General features: G+C 41.8%; 1 protein-coding gene across 11 annotated transcripts in view; it reads right to left on the minus strand.

The window, feature by feature from the left end:
- SH3KBP1 (SH3 domain containing kinase binding protein 1) overlaps positions 1-19,008 on the minus strand; it is a 361,405-nt gene that overhangs the window by 230,112 nt on the left and 112,285 nt on the right. The window lies entirely within an intron of this gene.

Below are 19,008 nucleotides of genomic sequence, written 5' to 3' on the forward strand. Positions count from 1 at the left end.
CAGTTGCTTGGGAGGCAGAGGCAGGAGAATCGCTTGAACCCAGGATGCGGAGGTTGCAGTGAGCCAAGATTGCACCATCGGACTCCAGTCTGGGTGACAGGTCGAGACTCTGTCTCAAAATAAATAAATAAATAAATAAAAATAAATTACAGAAAGCTAAGAATATAACATAGCAAACAGCAACAACGACAAAATTCATCAACGAAGACAAAAGACAAACTAGGGGAACGTTGCCTCTTCTATAGAGAGAGCTCCTTCTACAAAGTATCAACAAAAAGATCAATAACCTAACAAAAAAATAGCAAAGGACAGGTCACAACAAGAAAGAAAAACGTGACTCAAACATACAAAAAGATGCTTAACTGCATTCACAATGAGAGAAGAGAGACAGACCCCCTCATATTGTTTTACGCTCAGAAAAAGAAAGAGAAGCAAAACTAAAGGCAGGTAGCCCAGCGCCTAGGAACCAGACCTGAAACCAGGCCTGGGCCTGCCTGACCTAAGCCTGGTAGTTAAAAATCGACCCCTGACCTAACCGGTTTTGTTATCTACAGATTCCAGACATTGTATGAAAAGGCATTGTAAAAATCCCTGTCCTGTTCTGTTTCATTCTGATCACCAGTGCATGCAGCCCTCAGTCACATACCCCCTGCTTGCTCAATCGATCACAACCCTCTCACGCGCACCCCCTTAGAGTTGTGAACCCTTAAAAGGGACAGGAATTGCTCAGTCAGGGAGCTTGGCTCTTGAGACAGCAGTCTTGCCAATGCTCCCGGCTGAATAAACCACTTCCTTCTTTAACTCCGTGTCTGAGGAGTTTTGTATGCGGCTCGTCCTGCTACAACGAGAGAAATGAAAGTTACAGTGGTATTCCTGTACAATGATGCCCGACAGTGCTCAGTACACAGAAGGACCCTGTATCATTCTGGCTATTTTCTCATACCTAGAATTGTAGCATTTACATACTGTATTATAATAATGTTTACAAGTGTCCTTGCACTAGAATCTGGCTCTCTCAGAATACTGTCTGTTTTCACAGCACGTGGCATAGTGCCTGGCACACAGCTGGTCCTCTCAAAGAATGGGGGCTATGAGGACCCCAAGAACAAACCTCTCCAGAATTTGACAGTTTAGGGAAGGACATACCTAATTTTTAAATTACAATGAGATATTTTTATTTGTCAGATTGTCAACAGTAAAAAAAAATTGATAACGTCAGCAAGGGTGTAGGGAAAGAAAGCCTCATATACTTTCTAAGGAGAGTATAAATTGATAAATTTGTACAACCTCTGTGGGAGGCAACTTGACAACTGACTATCAAAAATTTAAATGTCTGTGCCTTTTGACTCAGTATTTCTACTCCTAGGAATTTAAACTACATATATACTTGTACACGTGCAAAACAGCATATGTACAAGATTAATCGTTACAGTATTGCTTAAATTAGCAAAAGACTGAAAGAACATAAATGTGTATCAGTAGAGAGCAGCTGATGAATGGCCATAAATCAATCCCATGCAACACTCTCCAAGACTGAAGCCAGTCTGTATGTACCAAGAAAGACAATCACCAAGACATGTTGCTAGGTTTAAAGAAAAAAAAAAAAAAAAAAAGCCTAACGTATGCTAGCATTTGTATACATTTGTATGTAAAGAAGCCACACACAATAAACTGATAACTGAGGCTGCCTCCAGGGAGGGGAACCAGGTGGCCGAGGGACAGGGAAAGCATATATTTTGTCCCTTTTAGCTGGCACCATATGCCTCTGTTAGCTATTCAAAATTTTAATTAACTTAAACATTGAGTAACTGAAATATGTTTACTATTTCCTGATCATTAAACTATTAACTGCTACCTTTTTTTTTTTTTTTTTTTTTTTTTTGCAAACAAGTGTGAACGGAAAATAAATCCTAGGGTCTCAAAATCACTAAGCTAAAGGAAAAAGTCAAACTGGGAACTGAGTCACGCAAACCTGCCTCCCCTTTTGGTTCCTAAATACAATGGCTACAAGATGAAAAGCTACATGCCTACCCCACATTTTACCCACAAAGAAATTCCTAGTGAGCTCCAAGGTCTTTACCCTAAGGTGTTTCTGTTAAGATTTCACCATGGCGGCCGGGCGCGGTGGCTCAAGCCTGTAATCCCAGCACTTTGGGAGGCCGAGACGGGCGGATCACGAGGTCAGGAGATCGAGACCATCCTGGGTAACACAGTGAAACCCCGTCTCTACTAAAAATACAAAAACTTAGCCGGGCGAGGTGGCAGGCGCCTGTAGTCCCAGCTACTCGGGAGGCTGAGGCAGGAGAATGGCATGAACCCAGGAGGCGGAGCTTGCAGTGAGCTGAGATCCGGCCACTGCACTCCAGCCTGGGTGACAGAGCGAGACTCCGTCTCAAAAAAAAAAAAAAAAAATTTCACCATGGCAATGTAAATTGATAGCTTATCTTTATGGGTCGCCCCGCTCACCAGACACAAATGCATATCTGATTGCTCTCCTGCCCCATTTTGTCTATGTTATCTTATGTAAAAACGCAGATTCCCTGCATTTTTCCTCTGCCCCATTTGTCTATATTATGTTATGTTTAAAAAAAAATGCAGATTTACCAAGCCAAAGGCATGAATAACTATTTTTCCCTACCCTCCTCTTACATGAAAATTGTATACTTCTGAATATCCCACACTTTCCCCTTTAAGTTTGGGAGCCCTCAAAATCATCTTCAGAGGAAGGCATAGGACCTGTCTCTCAGGTGCATGTCCTTAACTTTGGCAAATAAACTTCCTAAAATGATTGAGACTTGTCTCGTCATTTTTCTCGACTGACACAAGGAAGAAGTTGACACTGCCCCAATAAGAGTTTAGCTATATAATTTCCACTACCGGTTTTAAAGATCCAACAGTGTATGCTAACATACACAAAAGATTTATACAAAGCTCTCCAGTCTATACATTTCATTAGAGCAGAGGAGATAGGAAAGTTAAGATGTGGAGAAAATCAGGCAAAACCCAATAATCAATGTTTCTTTTCAATTATATGATATAAAGTTCAAGATTCAAGGCCGGGGCAATTGCTGACACCTGTAATCCCAGCACTCTGAGAGGCCAAGGTGGGCAGATTACCTAAGGGCAGGAGTTCCAGACCAGCCTGGCCAACATGGTGAAACTCCGTCTCTACTAAAAACACAAAAAAAGTAGCCAGGTGTGGTGGCACGTGTCCGTAAACCCAGCTACTCGGGAGGCTGAGGCAGGATAATTGCTTGAACCCTGGAAGTGGAGGTTGCAGTGAACTGAGATCGCACCACTGCACTCCGGCCTGGGTCACAGAGTGAGACCTCGTTTCAAGAAAAAAAAAAAAAAGATTCTTGAAATGCAAGAATAACTAAGGGCATGACAATCAAGAAAAATAAAATGCATATAAAGAGGCAACATTAAATCTTATTGATGATAGGTTTATCATGGGTAGGATCCAGCTTTCTTTGGGGTCCAGAGTACAAGTAAAAAGAGCTAAACAGTTTGGTTAATTATGTTCTAAAAGGTTAATTACACGATCGCAAATTGAGTCCCCTAAGGGATGGGCATTTTTCCCATCAAAGTCTCCTCTGGAAAAATTTTTAAATGTTTCTTGCTACATCATACCTAGTCCGTGAAACAGTACACCCAACACAGGAACTGTTAAATCACGTGCTAGATAAAAAGCTTGCTCTTGGAGGAGAAAAAAGAGGAAGCAATATCCAAGGTCCAACGGCCATTTCTGCTCTTTTTAACAGCTTTGATGATGAATAAGAGCCTGTCACAGTGCCCTCACCCACTGGGCTGTAAGCATGGGTCCTTACGTCTAGCCCCAAGAGTCAGGAATAGGCCTCATTCAGTGTTTCACTCCCAGGCATTCAATGAATGTTAGCCATTATCATTAGTTCTATCATTCTTTTAACAGTGTGCCACTATAAATGAAAGCATTTATAGTCACAATTGCCTGCAAGACTAATAGTCTAACAGAAAAAAATTTAAGTGCACTAGGATCTTTTAAATACAAAAAGAAACGGAATCGCATCTTCATTTCCCTATGTCTTATGGTATTAGCTCGCCATTATGAAAAGTATTCCACGAACAAGGTACTTTTCTAAGGCTTTACTTGGCATAACACATTTAATGCTCACAACCACATTAAGGGATGGGGCCATTATTATTTGTATTTGACAGATAGGGGAAAGTAGGTCCCAAGAGGGGGTGAGAACACAGGCAAGAAGGGGCTGGGTGAGGAATGACCCCGGGTGGTCCTATGGCCATGTCCCCATTCCTTCACTCCCTAAGACCGTTCTTGCTCTGAAAGGCCAGTCTCCAGAAACTGCCATTTAAAAGAGGAGAGACAAGGAAAATGACTTTAGTATAAACTTTTGGCAGCAACCAGCATGAGGGCCAACGATTTGAAAGCCAAGCCCAAGTCAAGAAAATCTTGAATTTTTAACAAACAAAAAAGCACCTGTTTACTGGTTGTTGAAAGAATGTTTATACACATTTATATCCAGGATAACTCGATTGTCAAGAATAAATTATTCCAAGCCCGTGACAAAACAATGCCATTTCATGCTCATTTCCTGATTAAAGCTTTTAGACAGCTGGGCATTTTCATTTCTTAGAGCTGTAGGGAGCTATGCAAATTTCCACGCAGCAACTCCAAGATCATTAATCTACGGAAGGCATGTGCTAATAGAATACTGGATTTTACATTGTTTCAGTGGAGAAGAGGAGGGGTGGGTTAATCTAATTACCCTATGTGTGGTCACCTGACTGTGGCTAACAAAAAGATCAAATGCTAAACTGTACAATCAGCAGCAAATTCCTAAGTAATGAAGCATTTCACATCACAAAAGGAATGGGAGGAGGAGGATGACATTCTTACAGTGCTTGAAACCAAATACTGTAGCAATAAAAATAATCACAGCAAGTTTAGACAAATGATAGGCAGGGCATTTTAATTACCATAAGGAGCTATAAATCAGTGTTGGTCTGTCTGTCTCTCTCTCTCTCTCTCTCTCTCTCTCTCTCTCTCTCTCTCTCGACACATACACACACACACACACACACACACACACACACACACACACACACACAAAAAAATTTGGCTGGGGGCGGAGGCTCACACCAGTAATCCCAGCACTTTGGGAGGCCAAGGTGGGTGGATCACAAGGTCAGGAGATTGAGACCATCCTGGCTAACACGGTGAAACCCCGTCTCTACTAAAAATATAAAAAATAAGCTGGGCATGGTGGTAGGCGCCTATAGTTCCAGCTACTCAGGAGGCTGAGGCAGGAGAATGGCATGAACCCGGGAGACAGAGCTTGCAATGAGCTGAGATCACACCACTGCACTCCAGCCTGGGCAACAGAGTGAGACTCTGTCTCTAAATAAATAAATAAATAAATAAATAATAAAACTGTAAGGTATTTCTAGAGAGAAGGATGGCTACCTAGAGCTCAAGTTGTCAGGAACCAGACACAAGTGGGAATCGAGAATTGGACTCACCCTATAACCATGAGCATGCATCTGGCATGTGTCACTCATGGCATGGTACTGTTATTCCTTCTTCCAGTAAGGAGCAGCTAGATTAGAAAAGGCAGCAGCCTGGCCCAAGCAGCTGACACTTCAATTCCTGGTTCTGATACCGCTGAGGGCGTAACCTCGGTGCCTCAGTTTTGTTAGTTTGTCAAACCATTCTGAAGATTAAATAAGGTCTTGTGAATAATGGCACAGCCTCTGGGTCCCAGGATTCTCTGGCTCCATCAGTAGGAGGGAGAACCCCACCTGCCAACAGACACGGGCCAGGGGCTAAGAAGGGATAGTTGAATGCTAAAAGGAAAAACTTTTTAGTATGCAACTCCTAATGTGGTTGGTTTTGAAGAAATTTCAAAAAATTTACTTCCGTGCACTGGCTCCCTCAGAAGGCTACTGGAGGGTGCATTCCACCAAGTCAAGTGAGTAAAACAAGAAAGAGAAGGATGCAGGATCCAGGACAGTCAATGAGAGAGAGGAGGCGGGGGAGGTGTGATGGGAATTTCCTGGCTGACAGCTGGGCAGCAGAGTGGAATGAGAGGTTGGAAGGTTCTAGTGTTTTTCCAGAAGAGGGAGAAGAAGAGAGGTAGAGAGGGGGAAGGTGAGGGGCAAGAAGAAAAGGGGGAGGAGGGAGAGGGGAAGAGAGAGGGGAGGGGAAGAGAGAGGGGAAGAGAGAGAGGGAGAGAGAGGGAGAGGGAGGTGGGGGTGAGAGAGGGAGGGAGAGAGAGAAGAGAGGAAGTAGGGGAGAGAGAGAGGGAGGGACGAAGAAGAAGGAAGGATGGGGGTGGGGAGGGAGGGGGGAGAGAGAGAGGGAGGAAAGGAGGGAGAGAGAGGAAGACAGAGAGAAAACAAAAAGCTATATATGGAAATTAGTTATAGTATATTCTTGCTTCAATATTCAATATCAACATTGCTACATTAATGAAAACATTAAGTACAGATTAAAGCAAAACCTGAGATATGTGCATACAGAAAAAAGCTGAAGTCCTCAACTACCATGAGAGTTAAGAGATCATATCTAGAATTGACAAACCAAGAGAGCAGCAATGAATATTATTCAGAAGCACAGCAGCAAATAGAAGAAGCAACAGCTAGAACTGAAGAACGACTGCCTCCTAGAATATAAGGACACAAAGAGAAGGGACAAGAGGCTGCGGGGTACTCACACATCTTTTAGCACCATATGACTTTCAAAACTGTGTGCGGGTAACCACTCAAAAATTAATAATTAAAGATATACATGTTCATTCCAAAAAATAAATAACAAAAGGGGTAGGGAGCAAAGGATAAAGGTGGCCCATCCCCCAGTGAAATCCCATTCCTCCTCCTCTGGGAACCATTAATGAGGGGGGTGTGTGTGTGTCCATCCCTACTTGTTTTTAAACACAAATGGACTCTTTGTGTTATACTGTAACTTGCTTTCTTCAACTTAACAATGCATCTTAGACATCTTCTCTATCAGTTAGAGCTTTGTCCCTCTTCCTCATAGCTGCACAGAATCCAACTGTAGGATAGACCAGTATCAAAAGGGACAGTCTGGTTGTGTCTGGAAGTAGATTTTGGAACATGGATGTGAAACTGCCTTTGCGAAACTTGTAACTGAGGAAATTATGACAATGAAAGAGATCAGACTTAACCGACTCCATCTTTCTTCTAACCTTTAAGCTGTCCTTGTTCGTTCCTGGGCGTAGGCTGAACTAACCTTGGAAAGGAATTTAGTTTATGGTTTGCCTCCAAAACAAAATTGATAATAGCCCTTTCCAGAAAAGACCCTCTTCTTGCCTGGGGACCAGTATGCCTTTGGAGGGCTAAGAAATTAGCTGCAAGATTAGAAATTACAGTTTAGGGGTCATGCAGCTCCTGGCAAGAGTCTGACCCTCCCCAAATTGCTCCTGGGGATAACATCACTACTGTAAAACCTAAGATCAACGCTTGAGATATTTTGCAGACCCTGTACTAGATCAGCTGACACCATCCAGACTGGTAAACTGCCTCAACCAGTTCTGCGATCCCACCCAGGAACATAAGATAGCAAGAAAACCTAACTTTGACCCCCCACTATAATTCCATCTCCAACCTGATCTGAATCAGCACTACTCACTTCCCAAGCCCTACCTGCCAAATTATCTTTTAAAATTCCAATTCCTTGAGTAATAATAAAACTCTGGTCTCCCACACAGCCAGCTCTGCAGGAATTACTCTTTCTCCACTGCAATTCCCGTCTTGATAAATCAGCTCTGTCTAGGCAGCAGGCAAGGTGAACCAAGTGAGCTGCGTGTTTGTCACCATACCATAGATGAAGGGACAACAGTTGTCCTCACTGGCTCTTCTGAAATGCTGATGGAAAAAAGATTTGTGGCACAGCAAACTATGGCTGTTTCTGAGATCTGGCAAAATCTCCCTTGCCATTTAGACCACTGGAAACCTGGGAGTGGAGATTGCTGTCTGGGATATACCTTTTATATATACCTCATCTGCTCCTGCCTGAGGCAATCTCCTTTCTAAATTTCTGTATCCTTGGCTGATTAAATGGGTAACTTATTTGAATTTTGCTGGGTGGGAGACAGTTCTCTTCTCACAGAACTATAACCCACATGAAACCATCCAGTTGTCTCAAGTCCTCTGCAAGTACAAACAACACTACATTGAGCATCACTGTGCCTATAACTCTGCACATATACCACAAAGGTAACTGAGGGACAAATTCCCTAGAGTGAAATTCCAGGTCAACAACTTGGTGCATCCTTACTTTTAGCAGATAAAAAAAAAATAGGCAAAATATTTATCAATTACATTCCCACCAATAGCATGGAAGAGAGCTGATTTCCCCATACTACTTTTAAATGTCTTCATTTTTGCCAATCTGATAACAGAAGATGATATTTAATTTGCATTTCTTTAATTAGTAGAAAATAAGGTTGAACAGCTTTCCATATGCTTACCATTATCCATTTGTCTTTTTCTGTGATGAGCTTACTCATGTCTTTTGTCAATTCTCCTACACAGCATCCTGCCTTTTTTCCCTCTCATTTCTAATAGCTCTCCGTATATAAAAGAAGTACCCCTGGGGCTGTCATACGTGTTGCAGAATTTACCTGTTTGTCATTTGTCTATTTATTCTATTAATTCTATCTCTGTCCATACAGAAGTCTCTAATTTCTATGTAGTAAAATCAATCAATCTTTTCCCTTAGGTCTTTCAGATTTGTGACATGATTGCGAAGGCCTTCCCACTCAAAGATTATTTTAAAAGTACAAAATAGGCGGGGCGCGGTGGCTCATGCCTGTAATCCCAGCACTTTGGGAGGCCAAGGTGGGCAGATCTCTTGATGTAAGAAGTTCGAGACCAGCCTGGGTAACATGGTGAAACCCCGTCTCCACAAAAAATACAAAAATTAGCTGGGCACGGTGGCATGCACCTGTAGTCCCAGCTACTCAGGAGGCAGGAGGACCACCTGAGCCCAGGAGGTGGAGGGTGCAGTGAGCTGAGATTGCACCGCTGCATTCCAGCCTGGGTGACAGAGCAAGACTCTGTCTCAAAAAAAAAAGAAGTACAAAATACCCATTTTTCCTAATAATTTTAATGCACATTATTAGAAGGCCTCTCATTCTCCATCTGCTCCTGCTTCAAAAAAAGAAACACCCAGAAGCCCAATTTAGAATAACTCATATGGGGAATTACAAGGCCCTGATTTTAGGAGCCTGGTTTCCAAAGCTTAGGTTTGAGGGTGAGGAAGCATTTCAGAGTGGGAAATGCCCACTGATCACAGCTAACACAGGAATTTCTTCATTTGTGCTTAGAAATATCTGCCTTTATTTAGCTTAAAGAGAAATAATGTTAACAAACAGGTTAACAGGTCATGACTAAATTTGGTCATTTCTTCTCAAAACAGACTGCCCATCTACCAACAACAGGATCCATATTTCCCCTGGCTCTGACCCCTGTCTGGGTTCTATAAGCACTCCTGACTCTACTCCATCATGGGACCTGGCAACAAATACCCAGAGGCCCCCAGAAGTGACACTAAAACCTTGAGGACACTATTCCTTAGCAGCCCCACAATGACAGAGAAGGGAAATGTTTTCTAAAAAACCTTTTCCTAGGTTTAATCCTTATGACTTCTAGGACACAGCATCAGGGGAACAGAAGAAAAGGTGATGGTGCATTATCATTAAATCTTTTAGCCAAAATTACTAAGTGTCTTAATTATATATCAGGTTCTATGTCAGTGGTAGTGTTAAAGATGGCCACTGCTACCTAGGGTCTCACCATCTAGCAATGCCGGAACTCTGAGTGGAGTGGACATGAGCTCCAACTCTTTTTTTTTCTAGACTGAGTCTCGCTCCGTTGCCAGGCTGGAGTGCAGTGGTGTGATCTCGGCTCACTACAACCTCCGCCTCCCAGATTCAAGCGATTCTTCTGCCTCAGCCTCCCGAGTAACTGGAACTACAGGCTGCGCCACCATGCCCAGCTAAATTTTGCATTTCTTTTTTCTTTTTTTTAAGTAGAGACAGGGTTAAGTAGAGAAACCAGGCTGATCTCAAACTCCTGACCTCAAGTGATCCACCCAGCTTGGCCTCCCAAAGTGCTGGGATTACAGGTGTGAGCCACCCTGCCTGGCCAGCTCCAGCTCTTAATCAGAGTTCCAGTCACTTCGTGACCATGCACAAGGTCATAACCTCTCTGAACTGAATAGTCCTTAGTAATAGTTTCTTACCACTGCTCTAACAAATTACCAAAAACTTGGTGGCTTAACCCAAAGTTAGTATCTCACAGTTCTGGAGGTTAGAAATCCAGAAACTGTCTTACTGGGCTAAAATGGAGGTGTTGGCAGGGCTGCATTCATTCGGGGGCTGTAGGAGAGGAGAGGAGGTTCTCTTGCCCTTTCCAGCTTCTAGGGGTTACCTGCATTCCTTAGCTTGTGTTCCCTTCCTCCATCTTCGAGGCCAGCAGTATGGCATCTTTAATGCTCACTCTCTCTCTGACCTCTGCTTCTATCATCACTAACTCTGATCTTACTGTCTCCCTTTCAAAAAAAAAATTTTTTTTTAATTGTGGTAAATACATGTTACATAAAATTTAACATCTTAACCAGTTTAAAGTATACAGTTCAGTAGTGTTAAGTACAGTCACATTGTGCAAAAGATCATCAGATTTCTTTTCCTCTTGCAAAACTGAAAAAAAAAAACTCTGTACCCATTAAACAACTCCCTTCTCCCCTCCCAGGAGCTCCTGGCAACCACCACTCCATTTTCTGTCTCTGTAAAGTTGACTTTAGATACCTCATATAGGTTAAGTCATATAGTATTTGTCCTTTTGTGACTGACTGGCTTCTGTCACTTAGCATAATGTATCAAGGTTCATCCACATTGTAGCATGTGTCAGAATTTCCTTCTTTTGAGGCAGAATGATATTCTGTTGCATAGACACCTGGGTTGCTTCCATCTTTTGCCTTCTGTGAATACTGCTATGCACATGGGTATACAATATCTCTGAGACCCTGCTTTCAATTCTTTTGGATATACACCCAGAAGTAAAATTGCTAGATCATATGGTAATTCTATTTTTAATTTTTCAAGGAACTGCCACACTGTTTTTTATGGTAGCTACACCATTTTACATCCCCACCGACAGTATATCAAGGTTTCAATAGTTCCACATCCTTACCAACACTTGTTTTTTCTTTTTTTATAGCAGCCATCCTAATGGGTGTGAGGTGCAATCTCACTGTGATTTTGATTTGCATTTACCTGACAGTCAGTGATGTTGAGCATCTTTTCATCTGCTTGTTGGTCTTTTTTGGAAAACTGTCTATTCAAGTCCCTTGCCCATTTTGAATCGGGTTATTTGTTTTGTTGTTCAGTTGTAGGAGTCTTTATAGATTCTGGATATTAACCCCTTATCAGATATATGATTTGAAAATATTTTCTCCATTGTTCAGGTTGCACTTTCAGTCTGTTGATTGTATAGTTTGATGTATAGAAGTTTTACATTTTGATGTTGTCTAATTTATGTATTTTTGCTTTTGTTGCCCATGTGCTTCCTTCTTATAAGGACCCTTGTGATTCTAATCCAAAATTCTTAACCATATCTGCATCATAAGGTAAACATTCACAGGTTCTGAAGATTAGAATGTGGACACCTTTGAGGGGCCATTATTCTGCCTACCATAGTCCTTATCCTTAAAATGAGAATAGTAGTATCTAATTCAAAGAGTTATGACAACAAAATAAAATAGCACATGAACTGAGCTTAGAACAGTGCCTGGCATACAGTAAATATTAGCAATTGTCATTAACATAAAGTGTTACAGGAAAGAGACAAGTGTTGCTAAGGGTACTGGTAAGAACAGAAACTAAGGCCATTCATTCTGCCTGGGAAAACTCTTTCCAAAAGGGACAACATACCAACTTGATCATAAGAAATGAGAAGAATTTAGAAGGTCTGAAAAGAGCAAGCCAGAAGGGAAAATTCTGAATTTTCTCTCACATTCTGACATTGGCATTAACATCCCAGAAATCTTGTTTCTTTCCTAAGAAGCCACATCTGCTTTTTGACAGTAGCTGTGAGGTGATTTTTTTGTTTATTTATAAGGAAACATGCTCAGCTGAATTTCTGAGTCTTAAACAATTCACAAACTTTTTCCCAGCAAACTATTTTTAGAGTAGAAAGGGAATTTTTTTTAAAGAAGCAGCTCATATTTATAAAATTTGTCCTCAAAGCTTAAAAACAGATCTAAAAGTTTAGCACCAGCCCTGTCCCACCCTCATCACTCAGTACCAGAAAGGCAGACACAGCATGCCTTTGTGAGTCCTCTGGGACTCTGATTTTTTAAAGTTAACCCCTGCTAATCTCTCTTCCCCTGGAACGTGCACAGTAAATGGCAGGTGAACAGAATACTAAGGAAAATAATCACTTATTGATGTTCTTCTCATTTCTCCTTGCAGACATGCTGGGAAGCTGTGATAATTAACTGACTGAAATATAGAACAATTTCTCAACTTGCCCTTGTCCTCTAATGATCAACCTCCTCCCTTTCCCTACACCAGTAGAGTAGCTTAGCTTTAGTTCAAGCAGAGCTTCGGTGGTTTCTTTGACTTGGAAGTTAATTTGCTCTGAACCTGGAGCACACAGGGAAACCTGACAAATGGAAATGCAGAATGGTTTTAGGTCACACACAGGAGACCTGCCGATACCAATGCACCACATGGGTATCAGTTTTCTGATTGACTGCAAACACAATGCAGAGACACAAAAAACACACACACTGGCTGCAACTTACGAGAATTTCACCCAGATACAAACAAAATGAACAGAGTGGCAGGATCTATTACCCTCCTTAGCTATCTTGTTGCTGTCTGTCCATTTAAGCCAATCGGCTATAACCACCCTGGCTCAGCAATAAAACAGCACCTCCAAAAGGTTAAATATGGAAAGGACATGTGGGTGACTGTTTTAACACTCCATGACATGTTGAAGGGGGAAAAAAGTACACAGTAATATCTGGGGTTCAGCCCAAGTTAATAGCATCATTCTACAATTCACACCTCGCCTTATAAATGAGAGATTTGAATTCAATACATTCCATCCACAACCCTAATAACCACTCAGGGGGAGGCTAAAGTCCACCTAATGCCATTGACTCAGCCACACAACCAAATGGCACATACCATGGGCATCCCAGATGCACCAAACAATTTCAGCTGGCATTTCATTGATCTTGCAGTTAGATAATATGGGCAAAAAACTATGTTCTCCTTGAAGGAAAAGAAATAGATACAAACTATTTATTGTGGTATCTATGTTTAGGAGAAATAGGAAATGCTGAGTTTTCAACATGAAATAGATGTTCACAATAGGAAGATTAAAATTCAGTCAAAAATTTCCAAGACTGACCCCCAAGTTTGCATCCTTTCATCAGTAATCCCATGGTCTGATTTATGAGTGAACATATAAGTACACATTAATTATCTCAGAAATTTCTAAAATGTAGCTATTGGAGGTATTCAGGTTGAAAAGACAGAACTGACATTTTAATCTTGTTTTCCTGTCCGGTCAAATTCAGTGTGTGTACACACACACACACACACACACACACACATATATATATATATATATATATATATTTGGGTTTTTTTAAATTAGTAAGATCTTTGTTCTTATTCCATGTAAATTTTCCTGTCCTGAAATAAAGACACCTCCCTGTTAAGCAGAAGGAGGTTTTCACTTCACAAGAGGATATTGAATAATATTATTATACAGCTGCATTTTTTTTTTTTTTTTTTTTTTTTTTGGAGACAGGGTCTAGCTCTGTCACTCAGGCTAGAGTGCAGAGCAGTGGCTCGATCTCAGCCCATTGCAACCTCCACCTCCTGGGCTCAAGCAATCCTCCCATCTCAGCCTCCTGAGCGGCTGGGACTACAGGTATGCACCACCACACCCGGCTAATTTTTGTCTTTTTTTTTTCTTTTTCTTTTTCTCCATAGAGACAGGGTCTTGCCATGTTGCCCAGGCTGATCTTGAACTCCTGGACTCAAGTGATCCACCCAGTTCGGCTCCCAAAGTGCTGGGATTACAGGTGTGAGTCACCACACCAGGCCTTATAATTTATTTTCATTGCAAAGAGTCATGGCATAATTTTGCTCCTTTTCAAAGCAATATTATTGTTGATTTAGCATCACTTGGCAAACAAATAAAAAGAAATTCTGTCTTAACTACCTTCCAGCCACGACTTTACTTATGATATAACGTACTCAAAATGCACATGGGGCACTTCATGTTTTTCTCAAGTAGAAGATGTTTAATACAATGTGTGGTTGAATAAGCCACAAGATTGAACTCTCACATTGCAGTTTGGATACTGGAGCAGTAAAGATTAATCAAACCGCTAGAAAAAATCTCCTAACTTAATGCAGCCATTGGTTTTAACTCCGGATTTTCTCTCTAGTCAATATGACAGAGCATTCCTAAATGGCAGATAAGTTATCTAGTATCACAGAATCATAAAATCAGAGATCAAAGTCCAGAAGTTTATTCTTTCCAAGTTCTCATGCTAAACTCTATAAGACTTTTGGCGCACAATCCCCCACTCCTTTTGTGTCACAGCTGATTCTTGAAAATATCATTTAAAATGTCTACACGCAGTATAACCAAGGGTTCTCACGCTCGGATTCATGGACAAACATCTGAATCTAAAAATGGACAAAGGTTATGAATAAATAGTTCAAAGAAGAATCATATGTGGCCAAGAGACATACGAAAATAATGTCACTAAGTGCAGGTTTGTTAGATAAACTAGTGTCATAGGGGTTTGTTGTACAGATTATTTCGTCACCCAGGTACCAAGCCTAGTACTCAATAGTTATTTTTTCTGCTCCTCTCCCTCCTCCTACCCTCTACCCTCAAGTAGGCCCCCATGTCTGTTCCTTTTGTGTCCATGTGTTCTCATCCTTTAGCTCCCACTTATAAGTGAGAACATGTGGTATTTGGTTTTCTGTTCCTGTGTTAGTCTGCTAAGGATGATGGCCTCCAGCTCCATCCATGTTCCCACAAAAGACATGATCTCATTCTTTTTTATGGCTGCATAGTATTCCATGGTGTATATGTACCATATTTTCTTTATCCAATCTATCTATGATGGACATTTAGGCTGATTTCATGTCTTTGCTATTGTGAATAGTGTGGCAATAAACATACTTGTGCGTGTATCTTTATGGTAGAATGACTTACATTCCTTTGGGTATATACCCGGTAATGGGATTGCTGGGTCGAATGGTAGTTCTGTTTTTAGCTCTTTGAGGAATCACCACACTGCTTTCCACAGTGGTTGAACTAATTTACATTCCCACCAACAGTGTATAAGGGTTCCCTTTTCTCTGTAACCTTGCCAGCATGTTATTTTTTGACTTTTTAGTAGCCATTCTGACTGGTGTGAGATGGTACCTCACTGTGGTTTTGATATGCATTTCCCTAATGATCAATGATATTGAGCTTTTTTTCATATGCTTGTTGGTCACATGTATGTCTTCTTTTAAAAAGTGTCTGTTCATGTCATTTGCCCACTTTTTCATGTTTTTTTTTTTCTTGTAAATTTAAGTTCCTTATAGATGCTGAATATTAGAATTTTGTCAGGTGAACAGTTTGCAAATATTTTCTCTCATTCTCTAGGTTGTCTGCTTACCCTGTTGATAGTTTCTTTTGCTAACAGACTGAATTTTTAAGGTTTATTTTACCCAGGGAATGGGAAGTTGAGCCTTCTCCTACATTACTGTGAGAGTCTGAGTTGGCACACTTTGGCGAAGACCAGTTGGCAATATGGATTATAGGCCAAAAAAAAAAACAACAACAACAACACTCATATTCTAAACCCAGTAACTCTACTTATAAGGACTTACCTAGGGAAGTAATCACAGATGTGCTTCAAAGAGGATTTAAAGTGTGTCCAAAATTTTTTCTTTATAAGAAAATTAGAGCAATCTAAGATATTAACAATTGGGGCACTAGAAGGTAGGTCTGTGTGCTTTCAAAGTCGGCTACTGAGTGTGACTGGGATCCCTAGGAGGCCTCAAAGCTATGGGGAGGGTAACTATAAACTGCAACATTGACAAGATGTAGCCTGGGCTCCCCACTCCTGCCTCAATGGTGGTGCAGCTCTGCTTGAAGCTCTCTGGTCTTTGAGGAAAGGGTTCTGCAACTTTAAAAAACTTGAAAAACATTACTGATGCTGTAGAAAATTAAGTAACATAATATTACACTTAAAAATTGGTTACAGCTGGGCACAGTGGCTCATGTCTGTAATCCCAGCACTTTGGGAGGCTGAGGCAGGCAGATCACCTGAGGTCAGGAGTTCAAGATCAGCCTGGCCAATAAGGTGAAATCCCATCTCTACTAAAAATACAAAAATTAGCCGGGCGTGGCAGTGGGCACCAGTAATCCCAGTTACTCAGGAGGCTGAGGCAGGAAAATTGCTTGAACCTAGGAGGCAAAGGTTGCAGTGAGCTGAGATTGTGCCATGGCACTCCTGCCTGGGTGACAAAAGCGAAACTCCGTCTCAAAAAAAAAAAAAAAATTGGTTACAATTTTCTGTGTATTTCGCCACAATTAAAACAAACAAAAAAAATCGCTTATAAAACACCACCTATAGGCCGGGCGCAGTGGCTCAAGCCTGTAATCCCAGCACTTTGGGAGGCCGAGACGGGTGGATCACGAGGTCAGGAGATCGAGACCATCCTGGCTAACACCGTGAAACCCCGTCTCTACTAAAAATACAAAAAACTAGCCGGGCGAGGTGGCGGGCGCCTGTAGTCCCAGCTACTCCGGAGGCTGAGGCAGGAGAATGGCATAAACCCGGGAGGCGGAGCTTGCAGTGAGCTGAGATCCCGCCACTGTACTCCAGCCCGGGCTACAGAGCAAGACTCCGTCTCAAAAAAAAAAAAAAAAAAAAAAAAAAAAAAAACACCACCTATAATATGATTCCATTTTTGTAGAAAAATAACAAACACATATCATCATCATGCTTATAACAAATGACTGGCTAGAAAGTGAATTATCTTTCTGGTTCCTGCCTGCATTTTACAGATTTTAAGTATACACTTTATTTAAGAAAAAAATACTTGGCTGGGCGCGGTGGCTCACGCCTGTAATCTCAGCACTCTGGGAGGCCGAGGTGGGCAGACCACGAGGTCAGGACATCGAGACCATTCTGGCTAACACGGTGAAACCCCGTCTCTACTAAAAAATACAAAAAAATTAGCCGGGCGTGGTGGCGGGCACCTGTAGTCCCAGCTACTTGGGAGGCTGAGGCAGGAGAATGGCGTGAACCCGGGAGGCGGAGCTTGTAGTGAGCCGAGATCGCACCACTGCACTCCAGCCTGGGCGACAGAGCAAGACTCCGTCTCAAAAAACAAAAAAGAAAAAAGAAAAAAATACTTGTGTTGGTGGTTTTAAAAAAAGGAAATTCATGACATTTGCTAAAGTGGAAGAGGAAAAAGAGAAAAACAGTTGGGAAAATACCTTAGAAAAGTCATTTAAATTATTGCCAATGAAAGTGTCCTCTTTAAAAACTCAAAGTTATTACCAACAATAAGAGAGTCCGTTTATCTTCTGGGAGTGCTGTTAGGGGAAATCCACTGGTACAGCTGAAGAGTAACCTTTCAATAAAGCGAGTTAGCACCACCTCTAACAGCTTTGGGAAGCTTTGTGACCTTCAAAGCAGAACCAAGGAGAGAAAGAAATGGAAGGAGGGAGGTCAAAGGAAAGCTAGCAATCAGAAAAAATAAGGCCCAAAGAGCCTGGGGCCAGTTTTTTTTTTTTTTTTTTAAGAATAAAATTTGAGGCCTAATAAGGGCGATTTCCTCAGCTTCCTGAGTCACCACCCATGCTCCCCCCATTTCCTCTCCTTTCCAACATTGAACATGAACATGAAAATTAACGGGAGCTGTAATAATCATTCCCAGGGAGAATAGTCTCTGCAGTAGAGAAAGTCAAAGGAAGCACTCAGAATTCTGGGAATATCCCATGGAGATGGGCGAGGACAAATGTAATGCAAAGTGAAAAGTGTATGGGTGGTTTGTCAGGGAAAAGGGTCGGGAGGAGGATGTAAACCACAAATTAAACACAATTGTAAAACTTCCAGCTGGCTCTTCCTCCTCATCTTCCCCCACTCTTGTGACAGATGTGACAAGATCATGAGAAAACCCGTTCACTGTGTGGGGCTTTGGGGCACACCCATTTTTGCCAAGCATAACCTTTCTGCAACTTGTAAGAAACCATATGTGGCATTGACCCAGGCCAGTGTGCTCCACCTGGCAAGTGTTTCTGGGGTAGCCCGTTTACAGAGAGTGGGAGAGGCAGACCCATAGACACAGAAAAAACAGAACCCCCATACACAGAGACACTGATGCACAAGCATAGGGACTCACATAGAGAATACAGATAGGCACACAGACACAAATAGGAGAAAAACCCATAAGAGGAGATCTCCCAGCCTCCAGGGTGGCCCATGACACAGGTTTCGTTCCTCCTTCCACCTCTGGCTCTCCGAGCTGTCACTCATTCCAGAGGTTCCTTTGTCCTAGATCACAACTTGCTCTTTGGAATTGTACCTCACTTCAAATTATTCAAATTCAGCACGAAGTATATTTGTATTTTCTATAACTATAAAGCCACAGGTTTGTGCACATATCTGAGTCATCTGCATTCACTAGTCTTTTACCTACTGCTTTCACAGATGTGGGCTCATACTTCTGAACTCAAATGCAAATTTTCTCAAGCAATTCAGTCTCTCTCTCACACACACAAGCACGTGCACACACACCCCCCCACACACACCCATAAGAATCATCATTTTCGGCCGGGCACGGTGGCTCACGCCTGTAATCCCAGCACTTTGGGAGGCCAAGGCAGGCAGATCACGAGGTCAGGAGATCAAGACCATCCTGGCTAACACAGTGAAACCCTGTC

This window comes from Macaca mulatta, chromosome X (genome assembly GCF_049350105.2).
Source record: "Macaca mulatta isolate MMU2019108-1 chromosome X, T2T-MMU8v2.0, whole genome shotgun sequence".
In the NCBI taxonomy this organism is placed as follows: Eukaryota; Metazoa; Chordata; class Mammalia; order Primates; family Cercopithecidae; genus Macaca; species Macaca mulatta.